Source organism: Oncorhynchus masou, chromosome 31 (genome assembly GCF_036934945.1).
Source record: "Oncorhynchus masou masou isolate Uvic2021 chromosome 31, UVic_Omas_1.1, whole genome shotgun sequence".
Classification (NCBI taxonomy): domain Eukaryota; kingdom Metazoa; phylum Chordata; class Actinopteri; order Salmoniformes; family Salmonidae; genus Oncorhynchus; species Oncorhynchus masou.
Window position 1 is genome coordinate 1,080,910 of NC_088242.1, and position 12,268 is coordinate 1,093,177.

The 12,268-nt window shown below is 44.5% G+C and overlaps 1 pseudogene; it reads right to left on the reverse strand.

Annotated features, from left to right (window-relative positions):
• LOC135524869 (AT-rich interactive domain-containing protein 4B-like) overlaps positions 1-12,268 on the reverse strand; it is a 77,151-nt pseudogene that overhangs the window by 41,397 nt on the left and 23,486 nt on the right.

Here is a 12,268-nt window from a genome sequence, read left to right on the forward strand (position 1 = left end):
ACGGACTTTCAACCCTCCAAAGATTTTCTATGGGGTTTGAAATGCTTCTTACGAAGCCACTCATTCGTTGCCCGGGCGGTGTGTTTGGGATCATTGTCATGCTGAAAGACCCAGCCACGTTTCATCTTCAATGCCCTTGCTGATGGTAGGCTTTGTTACTTTGGTCCCAGCTCTCTGCAGGTCATTCACTAGGTCCCCCCGTGTGGTTCTGGGATTTTTGCTCACCGTTCTTGTGATCATTTTGACCCCACGGGGTGAGATCTTACATGGAGCCCCAGATCGAGGGAGATTATCAGTGGTCTTGTATGTCTTCCATTTCCTAATAATTGCTCCCACAGTTGATTTCTTCAAACCAAGCTGAGTTTGGAGTGTGACTGGTTGAGGTTGTGGACAGTCTTTTATACTGATAACAAGTTCAAACAGGTACCATTAATACAGGTAATGAGTGGAGGACAGAGGAGCCTCTTAACGAAGAAGTTACAGGTCTGTGAGAGCCAGAAATCTTGCTTGTTTATAGGTGACCAAATACTTATTTTCCACCATAATTTGCAAATAAATTCATTAAAAATCCTACAATGTGATTTTCTGGACTTTTTTCTCATTTTGTCTGTCATAGTTGAAGTGTACATCCAGCCTCTACAGCCTCTCTAATCTTTTTAAGTGGGAGAACTTGCACAATTGGTGGCTGACAAAATACTTTTTTTGCCCCACTGTATACCTAAGCCAATTACATTTAAACTCAGTTTTTCACAATTCCTGATATTTAATCCAAGTAAAAATTCCCTGTTTTAGGTCAGTTAGGATCACCACTTTATTTTAATAATGTGACATTTCAGAATTAAGAAGAGAGAATTATTTATTTCAGCTTTTAATTCTTTCATCACATTCCCAGTGGGTCAGAAGTTTACATACAATCAATTAGTATTTGGTAGCATTGCTTTTAAATTGGTTAACTTGGATCAGATGTTTCGGGTAGCCTTCCACAAGCTTCCCACAATAAGTTGGGTGAATTTTGGCCCATTCCTCCTGACAGAGCTGGTGTAACTGAATCAGGTTTGTAGGCCTTCTTGCTCACACACACTTTTTCAGGTCTGCCCACACATTTCCTATAGGATTGAGGTCAGGGCTTTATAATGGCCACTCCAATACCTTGACTTTGTTGTCCTTAAGCCATTTTGCCACAACTTTGGAAGTGTGCTTGGGGTCATTGTCCATTTGGAAGACCCATTTGCAACCAAGCTTTAACTTCCTGACTGATGTCTTGAGATGTTGATTCAATATATCCACATAATTTTCCATCCTCATGAGGCTATCTATTTTGAGAAGTGCACCAGTCGCTCCTGCAGCAAAGCACCCCCCCAACATGATGCTGCCACCCCCGTGCTTTACGGTTGGGAAGGTGTTCTTCGGCTTGCAAGCTTCCCCCTTTTTCTTCCAAACATAACGATGGTCATTATGGCCAAACAGTTCTATTTTTTGTTTCATCAGACCAGAGGACATTTCTCCAAAAAGTACAATCTTTGTTCCCATGTGCAGTTGCAAACTGTAGTCTGGCTTTTTTATGGCGGTTTTGGAGCAGTGGCTTCTTCCTTGCCGAGTGGCCTTTTAGGTTATGTCAATATAGGACTCGTTTTACTGTGGATATAGATACTTTTGTACCTGTTTCCTCCAGCATCTTCACAAGGTCCTGTGCTGTTGTTCTGGGATTGATTTGCACTTTTTGCACTTAAGGACGTTCATCTCTAGGAGACAGAACGCGTCTCCTTCCTGAGCAGTATGACTGCTGCGTGGTCTCATGGTGTTTATACTTGCGTACTATTGTTTGTACAGATGAACGTGGTACCTTTAGGCGTTTGGAAGTTGCTCCCAAGGATGGACCAGACCTTTGGAGGTCTACAATTTTGTTTCTGAGGTCTTGGCTGATTTATCTTGATTTTCCCATGACATCAAGCAAAGAGGCACTGAGTTTGAAGGTAGGCCTCGAAATACATCCACAGGTACACCTCCAATTGACTCAAATAATGTCAATTAGCCCATCAGAAGCTTCTAAAGCCATGACATAATTTTCTGGAATTTTCCAAGCTGTTTAAAGGCACAGTCAACTTAGTGTATGTAACCTTCTGACCCACTGGAATTGTGATACAGTGAAAAAATCTGTCTAAACAATTGTTGGAAAAATGACTTGTGTCATGCACAAAGTATATGTCCTTACCAACTTGCCAAAACTATAGTTTGTTAACAAGAAATCTGTGGAGTGGTTGAAAAACAAGTTTTAATGACTTGAACCTAAGTGTATGTAAACTTCTGACTGCAACTGTATATGCAAAATAGTATTACTTTTTTTTTTATTAATATTTCGCCTACCTTTATTTTCTTGCGATGCTTGATCTTCTGAACATTCTTATTGGCCGGACGGACAATCTTGTCGGCTTTGACCCACTCGTCATATCTGATGGGAGAGATGGACACAAAGGGTCAATCACAGGTCAAAAGTAACGTGTATATAGCTCATATCCCAAATGGCACCCTCTTCCCTATATAGTGCACTACTTTTGACAAACAATCTATGGGATTCCCTATAGGCTCTGGTCAAAAGTGGTGCACTACATAGGGAGCATAACAAGTATTATCACAGAGACATTCAACCCTCTATCTATCATCTGTCTGACAAACCAACACCTCACTGACCACACAGACATTCAACCCTCTATCTTTCATCTGTCTGACAACACCTCACTGACCACACAGACATTCAACCCTCTATCGTCTGTCTGACCCCCACTTTAGTCAAACAGGATCCAGATCTAACAGAAAGAGACCCAAAATTATATCATGAAATAAGGTTTTCTTAATGAAGATGTAATGTAATGTGGGTTTAACAGAAGATTAATGAAGATAAACCCACATTACATTATGGAATAACAGAACATTAATGAAGATAAACCCACATTACATTATGGAATAAAAGAACATTAATGAAGATAAATCCACATTATTTTATGGAATAGACAACATTAATGAAGATAAATCCACATTAGGATGGAATAACAGAACATTAATGAAGATAAACCCACATTACTATTAATCAGTCTACAGAATAACAGAGAACTATTAATGAAGATAAACTACCCAGAGATACTACATTATGGAATAAAAGAACATTAATGAAGATAAACCCAGAGATACATTATGGAATAAAAGAACATTAATGAAGATACTACATTATTTTATGGAAGAAGACTAACATTAATGAGATAAATTAACATTAGTTCCAACCCAAGGCTATAAAATACCACAGAGATACTACTTAATTTCAGTCTACAGACCGTTACTACCCAGAGATACTACTTAACTTCAGTCTACAGAAAGATACTACCCAGAGATACTACTTAACGTCAGTCTACAGAATGATACTACCCAAAGATACTACTTAACTTCAGTCTACAGACCGATACTACCCAGAGATACTACTTAACTTCAGTCTACAGACCGATACTACCCAGAGATACTACTTAACTTCAGTCTACAGACCGATACTACCCAGAGATACTACTTAGGTACCTACAGAAAGGAATGAAAGTCTTCCAACCTCACACCAGAAGACAACGTAACGCAGAGAGAAGAGCTTCTGCTCAACCAGTTTTGGAACTCAACCACAAAACGCCAGTAAGACAATGACATCACTACATCGGTCTCACTGTGAAAAGCTCTCATCTGTTGTGTGTGTCTCATAATCCCCTTAGGTATGCCAACTCTACTTCTACATAGTAACACTGTACTACCCTGTCTCTGGCCCAGGGGGGAGAGGTGAGTATAGCAACACTTTAATACCACATTCAAACGATAGGGCCCGCCCTGGGGCGGCAGGGTAGCCTAGTGGTTAGAGCGTTGGATAGTAACCGGAAGGGGGAGTTACTTAGTGGTAGTGGCTAGTTAAATAAAGGTCAAATAACATTTAAATTCAATAAATTAAAAACCCAAATCGCTTCTTGTGGTCCTTTCCAGTGCGATTCCAGAAACTATGGTGGATGGGTAACCAGGCCAGCCCAGTTCAACCCAGGCTCGGTTTGGCCTAGGAACCAGGCTGGCCTTTCAGAGTGAGTTATACATATAAAAGTTGTATTATTCTAAGGCTCTGTGACAAGGCTTATGGCCATCCACAGTACACTGAGAAACTTTCATATGGTGACATCTGTCCTGTCGAGAGACAGTCAAACAGTGGGGGACAGACAGACGGACGGGACACAAACTTTAGAATGTCAACCGTGTTATTATCATGTTACTGATTGACCCGATTCTCTATTTCAGCCAGTAGATGGTGACAGTGTAAAAAGATATCAGTCCTGATAAAGAGGGACTGTGTTTGATTCGATGGATAATTTATTTTTAGATACTTTTTTAATTTTACCTTTATTTAACTAGGCAAGTCAGTTAAGAACAAATTCTTATTTTCAATGACAGCCTAGGAACAGTGGGCAGAATAACAGATTTGTACCTTGTCAGCTCGGGGGTTTGAACTTGCAACCTTCCGGTTACAAGTCCAACGCTCTAACCATTAGGCCACCCTGCCGCCCCAGCAGTGTATCTACTGTATTATTATTATTACTATGAGGGACATACCCATTTAAATAGTCATCCAATCAAAGCCAAATTATCTATTTGTTTTAGAAGAGGATAGATAGGCTGTAAAATAATGGTTGTTAGGTGAAAGTTCATATTCCCCAGGGCTGTGTATCCTGCTAATCTTACCTGACGTTCCAGCCACACCTCTCCACTTAATATATATTAAACTAGTAGTGGTCAGGTGATAAATATATTGAGGTGAAAGGTCATATTCCCCAAGGCTGTGTGTCCTGCTAATCTTACCTGACGTTCCAGCCACAGTAGTGAACCAGGTAGAGCACCTCTCCCCCCTCCACGTCAGCATCTTTCACAGTGGCCTGGTACGTCTTCAGGCTGCGACCGCGCCCATACCTCACCTGCACCTTCATCCCCGGGGGGTAACACTCAAACTCCTCCCCTTCCTCCCCCAGATCCTCATCACCACCATCGCCCTCCCGACTGCAGCTCTCATCCCTGAAACCAATGAAACACATTTCAGCTTCCTGTTCACTTCCTGGACCGAGGCTTCCCATAATGCACAACAACCACAACCCCCACTTTCACAACCTGGCAGTAGGTGGACCAACAACAATACCCTGGCCCTTGGACTGTGTTAACCCAAAACCTCCAAGGACACTACCACTAAATAACCTACCTAACCTCCACAACCTCCAAGACACAACTAATAAATAACCCTCCTATTCTCCTCAAACAACAAGCCACTACTACTAAATAACCCCCTAGCCTCCAAGCCACTACTACTAAATAACCCCCAAGCCTCCTCAACCTCCAAGCCACTACTACTAAATTACCGACCTAGAACAAAAGCCAATAAAACTAAATACCCCCCCCTAGCCTCCAAGCCACTACCACTAAATAACCCCCCTAGCTTCCAAGTCACTACTACTAAATAACCCCCAAGCCTCCAAGCCACTACCACTAAATAACCCCCACAAGCCACGACTACTAAATAACCCTCCTAGCCACCAAGTCACTACAACTAAATAAACCCCCTAGCCTCCAAGCCACTACTCATAAATGACCCCCCCCAAGCCACTACTACTAAATTACCCTCCAAGCCTCCAAGCCACAACTACTAAATAACCCCCCTAGCCTCCAAGCCACTACTACTAAATAATCCCCCTTGTCTCCAAGCCACTATTACTAAATAACCCACTAGTCTCCAAGCCATGACTACTAAATAACCCCCTAGACTCCAAGCTACTACTACTGAATAACCCACTAGCCTCCAAGCCACGACTATGACTAAATAACTCCCCTAGTCTCCAAGCCACTACTACTAAATAACCCTGTAGCCTCCAAGCCAGTACTACTAAATAACCCCCCTAGCCTCCAAGCCACTACTACTAAATAACCCCCTCGTCTCCAAGCCACTACTACTAAATAACCCCCTAGTCTCCAAGCCACTACTACTACTAGTCTCCAAGACAAATAAATAACCCCCTAGCCTCCAAGCCACGACTACTAAATAACCCCCTAGTCTCCAAGCCACGACTACTAAATAACCCCTCGTCTCCAAGCCACTACAACTAAATAACCCCCTCGTCTCCAAGCCACTACTACTAAATAACTCCCTAGCCTCCAAGCCACTACTACTAAATAACCCCCTTGCCTCCAAGCCACTACTACTAAATAACCCACCTTGCCTCCAAGCCACTACTAATAACTAACCCCCAAGCCTCCAAGCCACTACTACGAAATAACACCCCTAGCCTCCAAGCCACTACTACTAAATAACCTCCCTAGCCTCCAAGCCACTACTACTAAATAACCCCCCTAGCCTCCAAGCCACTACTACTAAATAACCCCCTAGCCTCCAAGCCACTACTACTAAATAACCCCCTAGTCTCCAAGCCACAACTACTAAATAACCCCCTCGTCTCCAAGCCACTACTACTAAATAACCCCCTAGTCGCCAAGCCACTACTACTATATAACCCCCCTAGCCTCCAAGCCACTACTACTAAATAACCCTGTAGCCTCCAAGCCACTACAACTAAATAACCCCCCTGGCCTCCAAGTCACTTCTACTAAATAACCCCCCTTGCCTCCAAGCCACAACTACTAAATAACCCCCCTAGCCTCCAAGACCACTACTACTAAATAACCCTGTAGCCTCCCAAGCCAGTACTACTAAATAACCCCCTCGTCTCCAAGCCACTACTACTAAATAACCCCACTAGCATCCAAGCCAGTACTACTAAATAACCCTGTAGCCTCCAAGCCAGTACTACTAAATAACCCCCTCGTCTCCAAGCCATGACTACTAAATAACCCCCTAGTCTCCAAGACACTACTACTAAATAACCTCACTAGCCTCCAAGCCACGACTACTAAATAACTCAATTGCCTCCAAGCCACTACTACTAAATAACCCCCTTGCCTCCAAGCCACTACTACTAAATAACCCCCTTGCCTCCAAGCCACTACTACTAAATAACCCCCTATCTCCAAGCCACTACTACTAAATAACCCCCCTAGCCTCCAAGCCACGACTACTAAATAACCCCCTAGTCTCCAAGCCATGACTACTAAATAACCCCCTAGTCTCCAAGCCACTACTACTAAATAACCACACTAGCCTCCAAGCCACGACTACTAAATAACCCAATTGCCTCCAAGCCACTACTACTAAATAACCCCCTTGCCTCCAAGCCACTACTACTAAATAACCCCATTGCCTCCAAGCCACTACTACTAAATAACCCCCTAGCCTCCAAGCCACTATTACTAAATAACCCCCTAGTCTCCAAGCCACTACTACTAAATAACCCCCTAGCCTCCAAGCCACTACTACTAAATAACCCCTAGTCTCCAAGCCACTACTACTAAATAACCCCCTAGTCTCCAAGCCACTACTACTAAATAACCCCCTAGTCTCCAAGCCACTACTACTAAATAACCCCCTAACCTCCAAGCCACTACTACAAAATAACCCCCTAGTCTCCAAGCCACTACTACTAAATAACCCCCTAGTCTCCAAGCCACTACTACTAAATAACCCCCTAGTCTCCAAGCCACTACTACTAAATAACCCCTAGCCTCCAAGCCACTACTACTAAATAACCCCTAGCCTCCAAGCCACTACTACTAAATAACCCCCTCCAAGCCTCCAAGCCACTACTACTAAATAACCCCCTTGCCTCCAAGCCACTACTACTAAATAACCCCCTAGCCTCCAAGCCACTACTACTAAATAACCCCCCTAGCCTCCAAGCCACTACTACTAAATAACCCCCTAAGCCTCCAAGCCACTACTACTAAATAACCCCCTAGCCTCCAAGCCACTACTACTAAATAACCCCCCCTAACCTCCAAGCCACTACTACTAAATAACCCCCTAACCTCCAAGCCACTACTACTAAATAACCCCCTAGCCTCCAAGCCACTACTACTAAATAACCCCCTAGCCTCCAAGCCACTACTACTAAATAACCCCTAGCCTCCAAGCCACGACTACTAAATAACTCCCTAGCCCCAAGAAATAACTACTACTAAACTAACCCCTTGCCTCCAAGCCACAACTACTAAATAACCCCCTTGCCTCCAAGCCACTACTACTAAATAAACACCAAGCCTCCAAGCCATTACTACGAAATAACACCCCTAACCTCCAAGCAACTACTACTAAATAATCCCCCTAGCCTCCAAGCCACTACTACTAAATAACCCCCTAACCTCCAAGCCACTACTACAAAATAACCCCCTAGTCTCCAAGCCATGACTACTAAATAACCCCCTAGTCTCCAAGCCACGACTACTAAATAACCCCCTCGTCTCCAAGCCACTACTACTAAATAACCCCCTAGCCTCCAAGCCACTACTACTAAATAACCCCTAGCCTCCAAGCCAGTACTACTAAATAACCCCCTAGCCTCCAAGCCACTACTACTAAATAACCCCCTTAGTCTCCAAGCCACTACTACTAAATAACCCCACTAGCCTCCAAGCCACTACTACTAAATAACCCCCTAGCCTCCAAGCCACTACTACTAAATAACCCCCTAGCCTCCAAGCCACTACTACTAAATAACCCCCTAGCCTCCAAGCCACTACTACTAAATAACCCCCTAGCCTCCAAGCCACTACTACTAAATAACCCCTAGTCTCCAAGCCAGTACTACTAAATAACCCCCTAGTCTCCAAGCCAATAACAACTAAACTAAATAACCCCCCGTCTCCAAGCCACTACTACTAAATAACCCCCTAGTCTCCAAGCCACTACTACTAAATAACCCCCCTAGCTTCCAAGCCACTACTACTAAATAACCCCCTCGCCTCCAAGCCACTACTACTAAATAACCCCCCTCCAAGCTACTACCTCCAAGCCTCCAACTACTACTAAATAACCCCGTTGCCTCCAAGCCAGTACTACTAAATAACCCCCTAGCCTCCATGCCACTACTACGAAATAACACCCCTAGCCTCCAAGCAACTACTACTAAATAATCCCCCTAGCCTCCAAGCCACTACTACTAAATAACCCCCTAACCTCCAAGCCACTACTACAAAATAACCCCCTAGTCTCCAAGCCACGACTACTAAATAACCCCCTAGTCTCCAAGCCACTACTACTAAATAACCCCCTAGCCTCCAAGCCACTACTACTAAATAACCCACTAGCCTCCAAGCCACTACTACTAAATAACCTCCCTAGCCTCCAAGCCACTACTACTAAATAACCCCCTTAGCCTCCAAGCCACTACTACTAAATAACCCCCTAGCCTCCAAGCCACTACTACTAAATAACCCCCTAGCCTCCAAGCCACTACTACTAAATAACCCCTAGCCTCCAAGCCTGTACTACTAAATAACCTCCCTAGCCTCCAAGCCACAACTACTAAATAACCCCCCTAGCCTCCAAGCCACTACTACTAAATAACCCCCTAGCCTCCAAGCCACTACTACAAAATAACCCCCTAGCCTCCAAGCCACGACTACTAAATAACCCCCCTTGCCTCCAAGCCACAACTACTAAATAACCCCCCTAGCCTCCAAGACCACTACTACTAAATAACCCTGTACCCTCCAAGCCAGTACTACTAAATAACCCCCTCGTCTCCAAGCCATGACTACTAAATAACCCCCTAGTCTCCAAGACACTACTACTAAATAACCCCACTAGCCTCCAAGCCACGACTACTATATAACCCCCTAGTCTCCAAGCCATGACTACTAAATAACCCCCTAGTCTCCAAGCCACTACTACTAAATAACCACACTAGCCTCCAAGCCACGACTACTAAATAACCCAATTGCCTCCAAGCCACTACTACTAAATAACCCCCTTGCCTCCAAGCCACTACTACTAAATAACCCCATTGCCTCCAAGCCACTACTACTAAATAACCCCTTTAGCCTCCATGCCACTACTACGAAATAACACCCCTAGCCTCCAGGCAACTACTACTAAATAATCCCCCTAGCCTCCAAGCCACTACTACTAAATAACCCCCTAACCTCCAAGCCACTACTACAAAATAACCCCCTAGTCTCCAAGCCACGACTACTAAATAACCCCCTAGTCTCCAAGCCACTACTACTAAATAACCCCCTCGTCTCCAAGCCACTACTACTAAATAACCCCCCTAGCCTCCAAGCCACTACTACTAAATAACCCCCTAGTCTCCAAGCCACTACTACTAAATAACCCCCTAGCCTCCAAGCCACTACTACTAAATAACCCCCTTGCCTCCAAGCCACTACTACTAAATAACCCCCTTGCCTCCAAGCCACTACTACTAAATAACCCCCTTGCCTCCAAGCTACTACTACTAAATAACCCCCTAAATAAGCCTCCAAGCCATACTACTAACACCCCTAGCCTCCAAATAACTAAATAATCCCCCTAGCCTCCAAGCCACTACTACTAAATAATCCCCCTAGCCTCCAAGCCACTACTACTAAATAACCCCCTAACCTCCAAGCCACTACTACTAAATAACCCCCCTAGTCTCCAAGCCACGACTACTAAATAACCCCCTAGTCTCCAAGCCACTACAACTAAATAACCCCCTAGCCTCCAAGCCACTACTACTAAATAACCCCTAGCCTCCAAGCCACTACTACTAAATAACCCCCCTAGCTTCCAAGCCACTACTACTAAATAACCCCCTTGCCTCCAAGCCACTACTACTAAATAACCCCCTTGCCTCCAAGCTACTACTACTAAATAACCCCCTTGCCTCCAAGCTACTACTACTAAATAACCCCCAAGCCTCCAAGCCATTACTACGAAATAACACCCCTAGCCTCCAAGCAACTACTACTAAATAATCCCCCTAGCCTCCAAGCCACTACTACTAAATAACCCCCTAACCTCCAAGCCACTACTACAAAATAACCCCCTAGTCTCCAAGCCACGACTACTACATAACCCCCTAGTCTCCAAGCCACTACTACTAAATAACCCCCTAGTCTCCAAGCCACTACTACTAAATAACCCCCTAGCCTCCAAGCCACTACTACTAAATAACCCCTAGCCTCCAAGCCACTACTACTAAATAACCCCCTAGCCTCCAAGCCACTACTACTAAATAACCCCCTTGCCTCCAAGCCACTACTACTAAATAACCCCCAAGCCTCCAAGCCACTACTACTAAATAACCCCCTAGCCTCCAAGCCACTACTACTAAATAACCCCCTAGCCTCCAAGCCACTACTACTAAATAACCCCCTAGCCTCCAAGCCACTACTACTAAATAACCCCCTAGCCTCCAAGCCACTACTACTAAATAACCCCTAGTCTCCAAGCCACTACTACTAAATAACCCCCTAGCCTCCAAGCCACTACTACTAAATAACCCCTAGTCTCCAAGCCACTACTACTAAATAACCCCCCTAGCCTCCAAGCCACTACTACTAAATAACCCCCTAGCCTCCAAGCCACTACTACTAAATAACCCCCTAGCCTCCAAGCCACTACTACTAAATAACCCCCTAGCCTCCAAGCCACAACTACTAAATAACCCCCCTAGCCTCCAAGACCACTACTACTAAATAACCCTGTAGCCTCCCAAGCCAGTACTACTAAATAACCCCCTCGTCTCCAAGCCACTACTACTAAATAACCCCACTAGCCTCCAAGCCACTACTACTAAATAACCCCCTAGCCTCCAAGCCAGTACTACTAAATAACCCCCTAGTCTCCAAGCCATGACTACTAAATAACCCCCTAGTCTCCAAGCCACTACTACTAAATAACCCACTAGCCTCCAAGCCACGACTACTAAATAACCAATTGCCTCCAAGCCACTACTACTAAATAACCCCCTTGCCTCCAAGCCACTACTACTAAATAACCCCATTGCCTCCAAGCCACTACTACTAAATAACCCCCTAGCCTCCAAGCCACTACTACTAAATAACACCCCTAGCCTCCAAGCCACTACTACTAAATAACCCCCTAGCCTCCAAGCCACTACTACTAAATAACCCCCCTAACCTCCAAGCCACTACTACTAAATAACCCCCTAGCCTCCAAGCCACTACTACTAAATAACCCCTAGCCTCCAAGCCACTACTACTAAATAACCCCCTAGCCTCCAAGCCACTACTACTAAATAACCCCCATTGCCTCCAAGCCACTACTACTAAATAACCCCCTAGCCTCCAAGCCACTACTACTAAATAACCCCCTAGCCTC